This window comes from Lissotriton helveticus, chromosome 1_2, assembly GCF_964261635.1.
Source record: "Lissotriton helveticus chromosome 1_2, aLisHel1.1, whole genome shotgun sequence".
Taxonomy (NCBI): domain Eukaryota; kingdom Metazoa; phylum Chordata; class Amphibia; order Caudata; family Salamandridae; genus Lissotriton; species Lissotriton helveticus.
Window position 1 is genome coordinate 271,276,854 of NC_136058.1, and position 17,843 is coordinate 271,294,696.

The window sequence follows — 17,843 nt, forward strand, 5'->3', positions numbered from 1 at the left end:
GAGGCCAATTCACAAAGTGCCCTTCATATTACATTTAGTAGTGCTACAATAGGACTACTCACCTACTACAAAATATTACCCACAAATGTTGGTGTGGGGACCGCTGTCTCTCATATCTTTTCATTGAAGAGTTTTCCACGGCAGTTTTAGTAAGAAATGTAGGTGGAACCTGAGGGAAGTACTGGAAAACAAGGAATACTTAAGGGCATATTATCAAGGACCGGTGTTAAAATTATCGCCATTTTATCGGCAGGAAACTGCAGATAAAATGGCGATAATGGGCTTGATAATACGCACTTGTTAATTCCCATAGAAGCCCATGTTAACATCATTACATGGGCTTCTATGGGAATTAACAAGGGCGTATTATCAAGCCCATTATCGCCGGCGATATATCTCTTGATAATATGCCCCTATATGTCCAAACCTATGACAGCTAAAGAACACCAAAAATAGTTGTAAATTTATTATAGCCCAGCTATGTAATAAGTCTAGCACCACATATGACCACTCACAGATTCTGTAACACACTCCCATCTAAAATAATTCAGGCAGGGATTTAATATAAAAACCAATGGGAAATTATGATAAATAAAATTAATTATTTCAAATCTTAAATGCATGTATATACAAATGTTTACATGCAAATGTATATATGTAAATATAAATAAATATATATATATACACACACACACAAATACATTTTAAGTGGGAATATTTATTTTAAATTATTTTTCAATTAAAAAGATGATATATTCAAGGTTGTATTTAACTATAATTTATTACAACTTTAATTACATTTTTTTAAATGTATTAAATAAATACATTTTCCTAAACTTTACTAAATAATAACACATTATAAAAACAATAGCGATGAAGGGATTTTTTGTTAATTCTTTTAAAATAATAATAATTATATATGTAATATATGTTTCTTTAAATTATGTGTAGCATGTTTTTTCAGTTCTAGGGAAATACATATTTTAAGTTCATTTCCATTTGTGCTTCCTGTTAATATATATATATTTTTTAAATAATTCATCAACTTTACTATTTTTCCCAACATTTTACTATAGGGTTATCTCTGCTCTGGTGACAAAGACCTCCAAAAGTGTGCACAGTTACTATTATCAAGTTAACACCAATAAATAACATTGTAGTCAGTTTCCCCCCATTTTGAGGGGGTGGAGACATATAAGTGAGCAAAAAGTATAATGTTACTACGAGGTGCAGTAGTACGTTTACACATGATGATATTACAAGGTGTGAGTTTACCTTAGTGAATAGCGCCCTAAGAGTGCATTGTTTCTTGAAGAAATGTATTCTTTCATTAATTTGCATTTTTAATTGCCTGGCAGCTATAGCCAAGGGCCTGGGAATGGCTGCAGAAGTATGGCTCCTTGTAATAAGTAGAGAAATATGGTGTGTGTGTCTCTTGTAAAATGTATTAGTGCTACCAGTCCTTTTAAGATGCAATGTGTATGTAAAAAAAAGATCTGCCTTATTTTCTTAGGGGTTTGTACGCATGTGCTTGGAAGATGTGACGTGCTGTAATTTTGCCTACAGCTCCTAAAACTCTTACAGCCTGATTCATCATTCTCCCGTTTTGCGAGCCCCTAATAGCGATTCATAACGAATCGCTATTAAGGACTTGCAAAACGGGATTCATGTAGGAATTGCAATAAATATTGCGATTCCTACATGTTCCTTATTTGCGATTAGCTAATTGCTAATCGCTAATAAGGAATAACTCCCCATGCATTCCTATGGGCCTACAGGCCCATAGGAATGCATGGGGAGTTATTCCTTATTTGCGATTAGCAATTAGCTAATCGCAAATAAGGATGCGATTTCAAGGGTGCAGGGGTGTCCAAAGGACACCCTGTAGCACCCCTGAAATGTAATCTACATTGGTGTTGCGCACACACATGTCCAAAGGACATGTGTGTGTGTAACATGCAACTTAGAAAAATGCATTTAAATGCATTTTTCTAAGTTTTTGCTATTTACCGAGAGGTCTGACCTCTCGGTAAATAGCGGCCCAAAATTGCAATTTCGCAATTTTAAAATGCTTCATGAATTGCATTTAAGGATTCTCAAATAGAGATTCCTTAAATTCAATTCTTCGCAAATGTGCAAATTCTTAAATAGCGAATTTTGCATTTGGGATGATGAATCCCAAATGCAAAAATTGCACTCGCAAAAGGCAAGATTCTGAGAATCTTGGCCTTTGCGAGTGCAATTTAGCTTGATGAATCAGGCGGTTAGGTTGGCCCAGAGCATTGATTCCGCAAATTATTTTTTGGGGGCTTAGAAAGCCAGAGAAGTCCCCACATTTCTAAATGCAGCATGGAGAAGTCGAGCATGTCCATACTTTACATCGTATTTAAATTATACTTCTAGATGTGGAGCATTTACAGTATTTATATACATACAGATTCACCAGTTCAATTTCTTTGAACGTCTCCCAGAATCTCAGCTTCACTACTAGTGGTAAAACTGGGCATCCTGCAAATGTGATGGGCTGCTCTGCCAATTTGACATTAGACCTGATAATTAAAGGGGGGATTCCACCTTCCACCTCATCTTATTGGCCACAAAAGCTATTTTGTCGCAACATTTTAAACATGTAAATATACAGACTTCCAATGAAGGGTATTTCTAGCGATTGGATGACACTATCTGAATGAGCAGCAGCATGTACAGGAGTTTCCTGCTTGCTTTTCTTTCTGTGGGTGATGGGTTAGTGTAAGCGTGGGGTGGGAGCGGACCGGAATAACAAGCGTGGAGGCCGTATGAAGTGGGCTATCTCGTAGCCGGTGTTTATTAAAGTACAGTTTTCCAAAGGTAGGGCACAAGGGAAAAGAGAGTCCCAAAGGATTGCAGGGTCCGGGTCCGCGGTGATGGGTCTTCCTACGCTGAACGCCCAGGGACAGCTGTTGGTCTTGACTGGAGTCGGGCTGGACCTGGAGGCAGCAGTCGGCTCAGCTCCCGGACGGTGGATCCTCGGAGGGGGGGAAAAAGGAGAGATAGAATAGGGGCCGTTAGATCGGTCGGTCAAACCGAGGTAGGAGACTGTTTCCTTCACCGGAGTGTTGGGGCTAGAACGAAGGTGAGGAAAGGGAGGGGAAGGTAGGAGAGGAGAAGAGACAGCACGGTCAGGGTGAAGGGTGGTTTTGTGTCAGGACGTGGGGGAGGGTTTTTATCTACAGTCGTGATGGTGCCACTCTCACACGTATATACACTATATCTACAGTGCGCGGTGAAACGTGAAGGGAAGGGACTCTTTTCTATACAGGTTGTATTTACAGCCTATTATTTACAGACACTCATACCGCCTACTATCTACACACACGCGGAACTGGTACTCACTTGGCCCGCCGCAACTCCGTCCTTGAGTTGCGGCCGCTCTCCAGCGTCCTCCTCTGGACTCCACCAGTCCTCCGTCCAGACTTCGTCTCCTGGTTCGGATTCGCCTCTCTTCTCCGGGGGTTCTTCGCACGCCGTCTCCTGCCACGAGTCTTCCTGCTTGAACGCGGTGTTGTCGGTTCTTCCGGCTTTTCTGTGGTCCGCCTCCGGAAAGGGGGAGGAACTTCCGGGGTCGCGGGGATGTCCTTCCTGTGTGTTCTGCGTTGGGACTGGTTCCTGCAGGGAAAGAGAAAGGGGTGGAGTCCTGGTTGTTTTGATTGTCCGGGAGACAGGGAATGGTGGTTGTGACCGGGAGGGGCGACGTGGTATCCGCGCTGTCGGCGCCGTGGTCCCATCACAGTTAGGTAAGAGGTAGGTCATCTTGTTGTGTTTCTATCTAGGACCCTAATTTGATATTCCCGATTTATGCCCTTATATGGTTATAATAAATAGTATCCTTATAAAGGCATCAGAATCATATCCATATTTAGTAATAGCCCATGCAGTCCAAATACAGCAAGGCTACTCCCATAGATTCCTAGAAAGCTCAACGTGTTCTTTAAACAAACCAAGCCTCCAGCAGCCCGGGAATTCCCCCTGCTTTTGTTTTGATTTGCACAAGAACTCCTGGAGTCCAGGAAGAACTGTTAGTTCTTAGTGACGTCTTATGTCCAACCTTACGTCAAACCCGGCACCTTTCAGGTTTAAATATACCAACGTTGCCTTAAGCAAACACACGGTGGTTTGGAGCAGAGCGGCTATCTACTTGCCCAACGTCCAGGTGATGCGAGAGCCGAAGGAAGCCGACCCTCCCTTGACGCACTGAGAGAGACGCTGTCTTTTCTCAAGCCGAGAAAATCCAGCTCCGGTGTTTCTAGTCACCCTTGCGGGTTGCTGGGAGTTCGAGTCCTGAGAGAGAGATACAAGACCTCCTACATTCTTGAACCAAGGTACGGAGCTGACTAAACCCTTAAGAGAATTCTTGATTCAGATTCTTGGCAAAAACCAACTTAACTTAAACTGCTACTTACTTACTCCTTCCCACGTATTAGGCTTAGGTCAGGTACATCGGGGTAGGCGTATCTTAGAAGCACCAGTTGAGTACGTTAGTCAATGTTTTTATGTATGTATATATTTTATCCGTTTTAAAGTATCACATGGCTAAGAAACCATATCAATGCTTTTACAGTATTATTTCATAATACTCCTTTTACTGTACGCACTTTACTTTATGATAAGTATTGCAATTGTGGCAATTCATTTCTCTTGCATGAGAAAGAAGACTGCTCAATAAATAACGCCTTTTATTGAAAACGCCCGTCTCTCTATTTCTCTGCACTCTGGTGAAACTAAGCATGCACAATTGACTGAGTGAAATAGTTGTCTATTGTTTTCACACAACTCTAGAGATACACTCTTTATTCTTAGGGAGCAAAGTTGTCATGTTTATGCGGTTGTCAGAAGCTAATCCCGTCTTGTCTAAATCAAGACAGTTAACTCTGTCCTGAACACTCGAGAAAGTTTCTAGTGACCTCTGAGCTAGCTGGCAAAACTAATTAAGTCTAATATTGTCAGTAGAGACCTAGTCGACCTCAGTCCTACGTCTACACTGCTGTTTATATTATTCCAATGCGCAGAGCCTATTGGGAATATAGGAACTACACTACAATCTAAATTTTTCTCGGGTGCAAAGTATCTTGTGCAAATAATTCCAGGGAGTTTGAAGAGAGGCACTCCCCTGATGTGTGGATAAATGTGGGAAAGTGTGCCTCCAGTGGGTGTTCAGAAATACTTTAATGAGTGGGCAGAGAATTATCACCTGAAGACTCTTGCTTTCAATGCTGGGACTGTTGGCACACCTTGATGGATGCTATCAACTATGTGAGGTCCAGGATGGCTTATGAGAGCAGTGAGCATGTTTTAATCCCCAACAAGACGCAGCAATGACGAGCTTATAGGGGTGCACTCTGGTGGTTGATGGCCGGTGTAAGATTCTGTGTACAACCCAATGTGGATTGATGTCAAGAATACTGGAAGCCATGGATAGATGCTTGACCAGGCTGGTTACTATAAATGTGATGTACAATGTGCAACCTGCACAGCTCCGGATGGTGGTAGGGAGCCACGGGAAATTACTGAAAATGTGGTAATAGGCAACTGAAACTGGGTATGATTGTCTTCCGAAAGTTACAGTTTTGCAAAGTATCGAAAGGGAGTTGTTCCCCTGAAAGGTGGCCTCCTCTCACTTCATACATGTGGTGTCTTCTGAGTTCTCCCATGGGTAGAAGTAGAGAAAGGGAAGATTTTGCAGTCTTTCCTGTGGAAACAGCACCAGCAGGTTGGGGATGAATGGAATCATGCAGTTGAGGCAAAAACAGGAAATTGGCCAACATGTATTAGATGAAATGCAAAGCGTGTTAAAAAAGTAGAAACCTTAAGTTCCAGTTTTACAGTCGAAAGAGTTAAGCATGAAAATCCACAAATCAGTGTCTCACCATTTTGGATCTCAAAATCAAATTGTTGACATGGAGCATTCCTCATCCTGAACCAGTGCTTAATTTGCAAAATATTAAGTGCCAGTGCTCTTCTTGGAAGACCACTGCAGCCTGCAGCACGCATTACCCCTTCCAACGCTACCAAGACAGCACCAACATAACACCTACCCATCACACCCTACAAGTCTTACAATACAGACTATTTCAGGCCACACAAAGCTATATTAATAGCATGAGAGACTGGTAGTATTCATTTTCAATGCACTTTGACTAAATAAACATGGTTGTTGAGCTCATCTCAAAATTAAACAGACAGCGTCACCATGTGGTGGACTGTCCCAATTAAGGGACTGATTACGATCTCGGCAGATGGGATACTCCGTCACAAACGTGCTGTATTACAAGTTCCGTGGGATATAATGTGATTGTAATTTGGTGGACAGGATATCCATCATATTTGTGATGATCTTGGCCGATGGGATACTCCGTCACAAAGGTGTCGTATTGCAAGCTGCATATGACATAATGGAATTGTAATTTGGTGGACGTCATATCCGTTATGTTTGTGACGCCAAGATCACAATCAGGCCCTAAATGCCGGTGCCGAGCACTGGAAACCACTGGCTCAAACTAAGAACTGTCCTCAACTGTATGTTCTCCACTGACACCCATGACCCTTACCCCCTTGACTCTCACTTGGGGCATCATTATGATGCCAGTAGGTTGGACCGCCGGCCGCTATTGCGACAGTCAAGAGACCGTCAACAAGCATGCGGGCAGTCTGACTGCTGTATCACGATGCGACCGTCAGGCTGTTGGTTGCAAACTCGTTGGGGCACGCTGTAGCCATTGTAAAGGTCCGCAGCACATGCTGACGCCCACTGCATGTCCGTGCACCGTTTGCTATGCACCATGTTGAGCATGGCACACAGTGCATGGAGGTGAGTGGGGGCACTATATGTGCTGCCAGAGCCACTATTCAATGGCCTATGATGGCAGGGGGCCCTGTTTGGGGCCCCCATGCCCCTTTCCGACAACCTTTTCATGGTTGGATTCTCACCACGAAAAGGTTGTTGGAAAGGGATATTGTAATCCCGCTGGGGGTGCCTGCCTCAGCACTTCCGCCATTCATGGACGCTGCTCTGACCGCTGCCCCGTGGGGATCTATGATCATGGCGGTGCTGGTAGTCTTATGTCCAACAGCTTAATGCCCAACTGTGAGTATCAAAATACGGCGGTCTGACTGAAGGGCTGTCGACGGTCGGGCTGCCCCCCGACGACTTGTCAACGGTCCGACCGCCAACATTGTAATAAGGCTCTTAGACCTTTTCCCAGTCTTCCGCAGGCAGAGTGCAAAAGGGTCTTGACAACTCGGGAGCTCGTCTTTATGGCATCTACAGAACTCCTCCTGAATGACAGTAATATTGGGCCTCATACACTCATAGCAACATACAGTTAGGAACATTCAAAAGCGAGGTAGGCACTTTATAGAACAGCAGCTAGCAACATACAGTTAGGAATGTTCAAAAGCGAGGTAGGCACTTTATAGAACAGCAACCAAAGATGCCTTTCACTGAACCCAAAGTTAGAATGTTACACAGGAACCAGGAGCAAGTGTACCCTCCAATGTCTGTTTTTTGGTGGGGTGATGTTAGTGTATTGCAACTGTGATTGTTTCAGGTGGCAGAACTACTCTAACTGACCCTCAAAAGACACAGCAGGTAGAGGGTCTGAGCTGTCCAAATGACAGATGGGGGAGAACCTCTGTTGGGGTATGTCATATTTCTGGGCACAGCTGCCCCTGTCAGAAATATGCTAATGAAAATACTAATGTCAGAGTCGTTGTTGAGGCAGAGAGGGAAGCTGAGCCATCAAACAGCTCACTTCAGTGGCCTTGCAGTTCGTCATCTCTCCCCTCTATTCCTTCCAGGTTTCATTTCTGCATAGTCTGGCCTGATGGACGCCTAACTTATGCACATGCCAGTTCATCTTTGCATGCCCTTGATGTACTTCTGTTGTGGGCCATGCTCGTAGAGAGGAGGGGACCTCCCTGTCGTTCGTAAGTCCTCCTGGTCCTGCACCATAAGCAAGCAGGCAGCACTCAACTTCAAGGAGCTCCTCACATATAACTCTCAGAAGCTCAGCCTGTCATCTTCCACCTCATATGCAAGCATTTTGGGCAGAAAAATCGCTTCATAAATAAACACTTGGGGCCTCATTTATGAAAAGTGACGCATCGCTGCGTGAAAACAGCGATGCGTCACTTTTCAGTGCGCCCTCCTTGCGACATCAATGATGCGTCATATTTACAGTATGACGCATCATGGCGCAAGGAGTTACAGATACGTCAGTATTTCTGACGTATCTGTTTGGCTCAAAAGTGACGCATTACTAGAGTGTGTCACAAAAGGGACGCAACTCCAGCAATGTGTCCTTTCACATGGGGCAAGCCCCATGTGAAAGGGCCTGCGTCAGTCTTATGCCTGCTGTGAGGCAGGCGTAAGAAATTGACGCATTTGTGTCCTAGAAGTGGCGCAGTGAAATGTTATAGATTTCACTACGTCACTTCTATGACCCTTACTTGCTTCAAAACACCCACCCTGCATACATTATACCTGGTGCAGGTATAATGTGGCACAGGGGTTTACAAAGTGACGCATCTACCTAGATGCGTCAATTTGTAAATATGGCGCAACAAGGGGCATTTTTTACGCCTCTGGTGCGTCACAAAAAGTGACGCACCGGTGGCGTAAAAGTGACGCACAGCCTCATAAATGAGGCCCTTGGACCTTCTCACCAACTCATCCATCACACATGTCTACACCACCATCCTTGGTGATTTCAACCTTCATTGCACCTCAAGCATGAAAAACAAGGTATCCGTTTGTCAACCTCATTAACAGCCAAGTGATGCAGCCTGTCATCCAAACACATTCCAAATTCCACATCCTGGGTCTTGCCTTCTCAACATCACCAAACATCCGGTACAAGCCTCCAATACTCATAGACTGGACCAAACTCCTTGCTAATGTGAAAAGAAAATTGTAAAAGTATAAAATATGTTAATTAAGGCAAACAAACACACTCAAAGAGAAAGCGCGTCTCCTCTCTGAGAGACTGCACATGTAATGCTAACTCTACCCACAAATCTCTACTTTTTATAATATCCCATATGCAACAATGGAAAGGTACACTTGACAGAAACTGAAATGCAAACAGTATGAGTTTCTGAATTGACAGGGCTCACTAGAAGGATGGAGAGGACTCTCAGACCCTGAGCAAGGCATATGTGAATCCTTGCATACAACTGTGAACAGGAAAAGGATGATTAATACTTCAGAAACATGAGTACAGCGCATAATTAAGTATAGGATAGGTATACAAAATGACTACAATTAAACAGCGTAGCATTTTAATCAAATATAAATCAACATATATGACTTGAAAAGGGTAAAATGAGTTCATAATCCCTGCCTTTTGTACCTTTTGTTACAAAGTAAAATATATTTATAGCCATCATTCTGTTAATTTCAATTGCACATTCTCCTAAATGATGTCCTCCAAGATCACAATTGTAAGACTTTACATCACTATGGTAATCTTCAGTAATCATTCATGGATAAGCACAAGCGGCTTTTTTTGTTAGCTGTGAAACGATTAGTAATACACTTACATACCTATTTGAGAATATAAACAGTAATCAAAAGAATTAATATTGGAAGTAATGTTTCAATGATTTCCATTCCCCCAGGCTCTGAAGACATCTTTCAGCCAGGACCAAATTCCTCCTAGCTCTAGGCTAAATGTGTCATGTAATATTACAGCATTACACACCTGTTCTACTGGTTAAGCAGTTATCCTGACTTCATGGATTGCCTGTTTGACCCCATACACAAGGATGAGAATAGAAAATACATTATTTGTTTCAGAAATGGCACACTGCTGTTTTTCTCAATGAGGAAAAGTATTAGAAATGTGAAGGATAGCAGGAACCACATAGAAAATGTTGCAAGTCCCCGCCCAGCCTCTGTGTATCCAGGGATATGCTGCTCTAACACATACAAAATACCTACTATATACTGCATCTGGTTCACAGCAGGTGAAAACACTTCACTGGCCAGTCTAAAGTTGAAAGCACGAACATAATAGGAAATCACATAAAAAATAATGTCACACTACAGCCCAGAAAGATGCTGCCAGTGTGTCTTGCAAAACATTCCACGGAAAGAGTTCGCAAGGTGATTAGTTGGTCTATTCTCATCCTTGTGTATGGGGTCAGACAGGCAATCCGTGAAGTCAGGATAACTGCTCAACTAGTAGAACAGGTGTGTAATGCTGTAATATTACATGACACATTTAGCCTAGAGCTAGGAGGAATTTGGTTCATCGGGAGCATGGCAGCCAGGATGATCTGGAGACTGGAACGTGCTCATCTCTGGGTTGCCCACAGAAGTACAAGTCTAAACATGCTTCTTCTTTGCAAAGAGACCCAAGAATCATCGGATAGCCTACTTGGGAGTCAGTGGGTAGGTGAGTAATTATCAAACAAGATTATACATTTAACCTGTTGGTTACCCCCAACAGGTACAGATAGGTATTCTCTTGATAGATGAAATGGTGGATCTTGGGGAAGGCAGTTCTTCTCCACACAAATGCTTTCTGAACTTCAGTGAGGTATCACACAGAGATCCAAAGCTAGACACTTGCAGCAAAGATGGGTGGCCAGACCCACAAAACAATCCGGTAGCAGATGGTCAGTCGATCACGCTGGATAGAGGTGGTAATGATAGGGAGGGGTGACTGCATCATGTGGTTGAATGGGTGCAGTCAACAAGTCTTCCGAAAGTTACAGTTTTGCAAAGTATCGAAAGGGAGTTGTTCTCCTGAAAAGTGGCCTCCTCTCACTTCATACATGTGGTGTCTTCTGAGTTCTCCCATGGGTAGAAGTAGAGAAAGGGAAGATTTTGCAGTCTTTCCTGTGGAAACACCACCAGCAGGAGGGGCGTGGCTACAGCGCCGACCGGGATGGCTGCGTGAGCGAGTTGCTCCGCGCCATGCCCCGTCTCTTCTCCTGCTGACCGTTGCCCCGAGCTGCCTGGCGGCGGGATTCGTGGTCCAGGGGGCTGGTGATCGGTGGAGGAGCGTTTGGCTCCGTCGGGACCCTGGCCGGTGGCTGCGGGCGGACCTGGTGCTCGGCGCGCTTGCCGAGCGGACGAAGCCAAGATGGCGGCGCCGACTCCCTGAAAGCTCCGGGAGCAGAGCGGAGTGGCGCACTGGGGCGGTCATAGGCTCCGGAGGAGCGCTTGAGCAGCTGTGGGCAGAGCGGGGGCCCATCGGGGCGGACCCTGCGCCGCAGGGGAGACCGGCGGAGCATTGCCGGTGTATGTGGCGTGTGTGGTGCCCCTCCCCCACCAGCTACTGGGACAGCAGAGGAGCGGAGCCTGCACTTGCGCTGGGCCAGCGAGGGCACTGCTGACCTGGGAGGCCGCCCACACACTGGTCGACACACCATAAGGGCCGACGGGTCATAGGAGTGGTCAACTGGCCGGTGGGGAGCTGGGGGGAGCGGCCGCCCACGGCGCCTCGACATCCCGTGGCCCGGTGGATTGGAGGTGGCTGTCGGCCCGATCAGAGGCGGGGGTCCCGCCCGCTGGGCGGTGAGGACGCGCCGAGCCGGTGGCGTGGTGCTGGGCCCTACGGCGCGTAGTGTCACGAGGGGGCCGGTGTAGCCCGGGGCCTCGCCAGATTCGCTGTCCGCCCCTTTCGTGGACTCTGCTCCCCTTAGCCCTGGTGGACTGTGGGTGTTTCCTGAGTGGCTGCGGGACACCGTGGAGCGCACATCCAGCCGGGATCTGATCGGAGGACTGTGCGTGGGGTGCAGTTGGCGCCGCGAACCCCCGCTTATCCTGAAGATTGGTGCGCTTGAGGGGGTGCTCAGCTGGGTGATTCTGGTGGGCCTCGCCTTTGTCCGGAGGGGCTGCTCGTGTGGCCGAGTGATTGCATCCAAGATGGCCGCACAGGGGAATGGCGACGCCGAGCCATCTGGACTGGGGAGCCGGAGGCAGGAGGACGTGGCTGGCGGCTTCCAGACGGAGTCCTCGCCGCAAGAACAGAGGCTCAACCTCCGCCTTGATGCAATCTTGGCCGCGATCACCGCAACGAAGGAGGAGCTGCGCCAGGATATTGCGCAGGTGGCGTCCGGGCTCGGCCTGTTGCGGGCGGACCACGCCAAGCTTTCGGACCGGGTGAAATCCAATGAACAACTGCTCCAGGAACTGAAACCGGCGGTGGTCACGGCGGAGCATAAACTCGATGACGTTGTCCATCGACTGGCGACCTTGGAGCGTAGGGTGGAGGACGCGGAAGGCCGCAACCGCCGGAACAACGTGAGGGTGGTGGGGCTTCCGGAGAAGATTGAGAAGGATGATGCAGTAGCCTATTTGGAAGACTGGTTCCGCACTGTGGTGGCGCCTGAGGGCCTTTCCCCCTTCTTCTCCCTGGAAAGAGCACATAGGGTACCCGCGAAGCCTCCCTTGGAGGGCCGACCGCCTCGGCCGATGGTGGCCAGACTGCTGCACTATAAGGATCGGGATCTGCTGATCCAGAAGGCGAGAGATCGTGGGCCCTTCCAGGTGGACAACAGCAAGGTGACACTCTTTCCGGACTACACGCAAGAGGTGCAGCGGAACAGGGCTTCTTTCCTGTCGGTGAAAAAGGAGCTGAGAGAGGAGGGGATTTAATATTCCTTGCTTTTTCCAGCCAAGCTGCGGATCGTCGTTGATGGCAAGACTCAATGTTTCCAAACGCCCGATGAAGCTTGGTCCTGGCTGGAACTGTATCGAGCGGGGACGGATCGGGCGCACAGGCCAGCCAGTGATCGGGAATAGCCGGTCAGGGTCAGGAAGTCGCAGCGCATCCGCTCCCGGAATCGACGCCAACGGGCCGAGCCAGAGGCGCAAATGCTGGCCGATAGACGGAGTGCGTTGGAGGCCACAGAGAGCATAACGGGGTCGCAGCAAGAGGACACCTCCAGGGGTTCGGCTTCGGAGAGTGAAGGTTTGAAGACTGGTGATGAGGACTCGGAGGTGGGGGGAGCGCAGGGGCCGGAGGTTACTCCACAGACATCCGATGGTATCTTTAATGGATGAGGCTTGTGGCGGCTGGACTTTGGCATGGCCTGGACGCTCCTGATTTCTATTGGACTGCCAGGTATGGGGCTGCATTGGCAGCACGGGGCTATGGGCGCGGGGTGGTTGCTCTGTCGTCCTGGTTCGGGGCTCCATAGTCCCCATCAGACCCTTAAGGTCTTCTGTGGTGTCGACCACAGATTAGTGTGATGTGTGGGGTGTTTGAGGTTTGGAACGGGGCTGAAGCTGGGTTACTAGGCCCTGTCCTGGGGAAGGGGAGGGTGGGTGTTGTAGGGGATGTTTTGAGGGGGTTGTACAATTGCTGCGATGCGGGTTACATTTCTTGGCGTGTACTACTGTTGGGTTTGATGCTCTATGGGGACGTTACCTAATTTGAAATGTATCACATGGAATGTCCGGGGTCTTCGTACTATGGTCAAGCGCCACAAGGTGCATGCCTACTTGGTGAGGCGGGGCGTCCAGATAGCGATGCTTCAGGAGACTCACTTGACACAGCAGGAATGTGGGGCTTTGCAGAGGAGGTGGCGGGGCCAGGTGTTTGGCACGACTTACTCGGCGTTTGCCAGGGGAGTGTTGATCTGGGTCAGAGCAGGCACGCCATTCCAGGTCACGAGTCAGAAAATAGATCCGGAGGGTCGTTATGTAGTGGTGGAGGGACGGCTGTATGGAAGGGAAGTAGTGCTGTGCACCATTTATGCCCCCAACGCTGAGCAGGCCCACTTTTTTGAGAGCTTGTCGCGCTCACTGGCGTGCTACTTGGCAGGCCCTATCCTCCTGGCAGGGGATTTTAACTCTATTACGGATGTGCAGTTGGACAGGTCTCACCCGCCTTTGGTGGACTCCCCAGTGCGCAGACTTGCAACCCGTAGGCGGGACTGGCAGGAAAGATGGGGCTTGGTGGATGTATGGAGGGCGCAGCACCCCGACACTCGGGATTACTCCTATTTCTCGGCGCTGCATGATCTGCATGTTCGTTTGGATTCGGTGCTGTGTTGCGAGTCTTTGGCGAGGGTGGTGCGGCACACTGAGTACTTGTCTAGAACCATCTCGGACCATAACCCGCTGCTGATTTCGGTGCAGTGGCAGCTGGCGAGATCGGCGGTCCCCACATGGCGACTCCGTCCGGAGACGTTGGAGGACCCGGCGTTCTGCGATACGGTCCGTCAAGGCGTTGACGACTATTTCGCGGCCAATGCTGGGTCGACGGCGACCAGAGCGAATGAATGGGATGCGATGAAAGTGGTGGTGAGGGGGATATGTATGGGCCGGTTTCTGACTGTGAGAGGAACTGTGCTGTCTGACCTCGCGAAAGCGGAGACGGTGCTGAGAGAGGTGGAACTGCAGCGTCCGGAGAAGCCTGAGCTGCAGAACAGCCTGTTGCGTGCTAAGGAAGCGGTGGCGACTGAGACTGAGAGACTGCGGTGCTATGACTATAAGTTGTATGCGGTGAAAGTGCATGAGGAACGTGATAAGGTGGGCACGCTCCTTGCGAAGTTGGCTGATCCGAACCCTAGGGGTTGTTTGGTGTTGAGTATACGAAGGGGAGATGGGGTGGTGGTTTGCTCGCAGTCCGCGGTCCTGGAGCGCTTTCAATCCTACTACACGGGCCTCTATACCAGCCACCTCAAAGTGGAGGCCGCGGACATTAGCGATTATTTAGATCAGATTCCTCTGCCGGTATTGGATGAGGAGGAGGCCCAGGGTATAGGGGGCCCTGTCACCCTGGCCGAAATTAGAGGGGCGATTTGCCATATGGCGCGGAATAAGACCCCAGGGGTGGATGGGATGCCGATCGAGTTCTATGCCAAATTTATCGAAGTACTGGCGCCCAGGCTGCAGGCTGTATATGCGGAGGCGAAAGAGCTGGGGCGACTGCCTGATTCTATGACGGAGGCGCTGGTTGTGCCCCTGCTGAAACCGGGCAAGGATGCGTTAGATGTCGCTTCTTTTCGTCCGTTGTCTATGTTGACTGTGGATTATAAGATTCTGAGCCGTATCCTGGCCACCCGTCTCTTGCCATTGATGACCTCTTTGGTACATAGGGATCAGGCGGGATTCATCCCCTCCAGGAGTACCTCGATGAATATCCGTCGGCTGATCGGGGTCATTGATAGTGCTGCCTTGTCGGATCCGGGCCCGGTGGTGCTGGCGGTTGATATTGAAAAAGCGTTTGATAGTCTGGAATGGGATTTTTTAGATGGTGTGCTGCTGAAGTTCGGGGTCGGGGAAGGGTTCCGAGGCTGGACAAGAGTGCTCTATTCATCGGCCAAGGCACGGGTGCGGCTAGGGACACTGGTCTCCTCGGTTTATCCGGTATGTAGGGGCACGAGGCAGGGCTGCTCGCTATCCCCTTTGCTCTTTGCTCTGGCGATGGAACCCTTGGCTGCACAGGCAAGGCTGGGAGTTGTTTACGACGGGATTGCACAAGGACTTGACTCGCATTATATATCGTTGTACGCTGACGACCTATTGCTGTACCTCGCGGACGCTGGAGGGGCTCTGGAAGGCGCGGTGGATATGCTGGGCAGATTTGGGAGGCTGTCAGGCCTCAGGGTGAACTGGACTAAAACTTGTGTGTTTCCGCTGCGGAAGGCCACGCTCTGCCCACAGCTCACGAGGCCTGTGATGTGGGAACCGTCTTGTTTTTTGTACCTAGGGGTACGCATCTACCATGCCACAGCGGACCTCCTTGAGGGGAATGTGGGACGCTGCATTAGGGCGTTGCGAGGTAGTATGGACTTCTGGGCTTCCCTCCCGTTATCTGTATTGGGCCGAGTGGCGCTGTTGAAAATGGTAGCACTCCCGAGACTGCTCTACTATTTTAGGACGTTGCCGGTGTGGATCCCGCAGGGCATCTTTAGGGAGCTGAGGACGATGGTGACTGGTTTTCTCTGGGGCCATGGTCGCAGACGGGTAGCACTGACCACCCTGCTGAGACCCAAGTGTGAGGGAGGGATGGCCGTCCCCGACTACGAGTTATACTATTTGGCGGCGCAGCTCCAGGTCCTGACGCAGAATGTGGCCAGAGAATTCAGGGGGCCCGAGGTTGGCCGGGGGGTCGGCGTTCAGAGGCAGGTCTTGTCGGCTATCGTGATGCAACAGAGACTGGCCAGTAGGGAAGTCACGATGGAGGAGTGGACCCTCAGATTGTGTTGGAACAGATATATGAAAAGGGCTGGGAAGCGCCGGCCGTACGCCCCGGAGATTCCGTTGGGTATGCTCACTGTCTTGCCGCACGGGGGTGATTGGTCCCGATTGTTGGAGTGGGAGGACCTGGGCTTGCAGATGGTAGGTGACCTGTATGTGGATGGGACGTTGGCCCCGTTCCAGACGTTGCAGGAGCAGTTCGGCCTGCCGAATGGTTCCTTCTTGCTGCATGCGGCGGTGGTCGCGGCTCTGCGGAAGCACTGGGGGGGCGGATTGGCTGAACCGGAGGTGTCGGCGGTGTGCCAATATGTGGTGATGGCTGCGGGCACCGTCAAGGCGGTGACCTGCCTCCACAATAGGATGCTGAACGAGGGTCTAGCTCCGTTGGTCGACTTGAAGTCGCGTTGGGAGGCCAGCATCGGTAAGCCTCTTCGGGACTCTGTTTGGGGTCAGGTGCTACACAGGGCCTGGAAAGAGACAAGGAATGCGAGATTCCAACAGGTGCATTATTTTGTGCTCCATAGGGCGTATTTGACCCCGGAGAGGTTACGTCGACACTTCCAGGTGCCTGACGCCATGTGCCCGAGATGTTTGGAGCCCGGGGCGGATTTTGACCACATGCTGTGGGGTTGCCCGAGGTTAGGAGACTACTGGGCCGAGGTGGGGGACCTCTTGAATGCTGTCACGGATCGGGAGGTGGACTTTGACATGGCCGCGTGCCTGCTTCTTTGGTTCCCGCATACCAAAAAGACCAAGGTGACGAGTAAATTCATTGGGTTGGGTCTGATACTGGCGCAGCGAGAACTCACTTGGCATTGGAAGTCTAAAGAGGGGCCGTCTGTACGGAGGTGGAGGAACGAGTTGGTGAAGTGGTCGGGCTGTGAGAGTGTGTCACGGATGCGCCAGGCGACTAGAACGGGTAATGAGAGGAGCTTGGATCTGGCACGGTCATGGGAGATGGTGGCGCAGGCATTGAGGGACCATTTAACTGACGGCGACGAGACTGATCAGTTATGAACAAGGATTCCATGTGACCGCTTGTTCGTTACAACTTCCTGATAGTTGTCACCCTAGAGCAGGAGGGGCCTGGAGATACCCGCGTTAGCAGCAGTTGGGGGGGGGGGGGTTTAGAGTAGGAGTTGTGGGGTGGGGTGGGTTGCCAGCGACTTCCCGGAACCGGATGGCCCAGGAACATAGTCGTGTTGATTTTGTGATGTGACATTGAAGTGCCTGGGATTGGGTGGGGAGGAGGTGGTTGGTTGTTTTGGGATAAAAGCGGAAACGAAGTACTGCACTTGACCCGTGTCCTGCATTGGGCATGCACCGAGGTGCCTCCAGCGAACTGCTTCATTGACGCGCCGCCCAGCCTCCGGGATGTGGGCTAATCGGCTGTGTATTACGTTGCTATAATGCTGCATGATGGGACCCGCTGGTACTTGGGTTGGTTTGTTGGTTGTGTTTCTTCCTGATTCTGCAATAAAAATATATTTAAAAAAAAAAGAAACACCACCAGCAGGTTGGGGATGAATGGAATCATGCAGTTGAGGCAAAAACAGGAAATTGGCCAATATGTATTAGATGAAATGCAAAGCGTGTTAAAAAAGTAGAAACCTTAAGTTCCAGTTTTACAGTCGAAAGAGTTAAG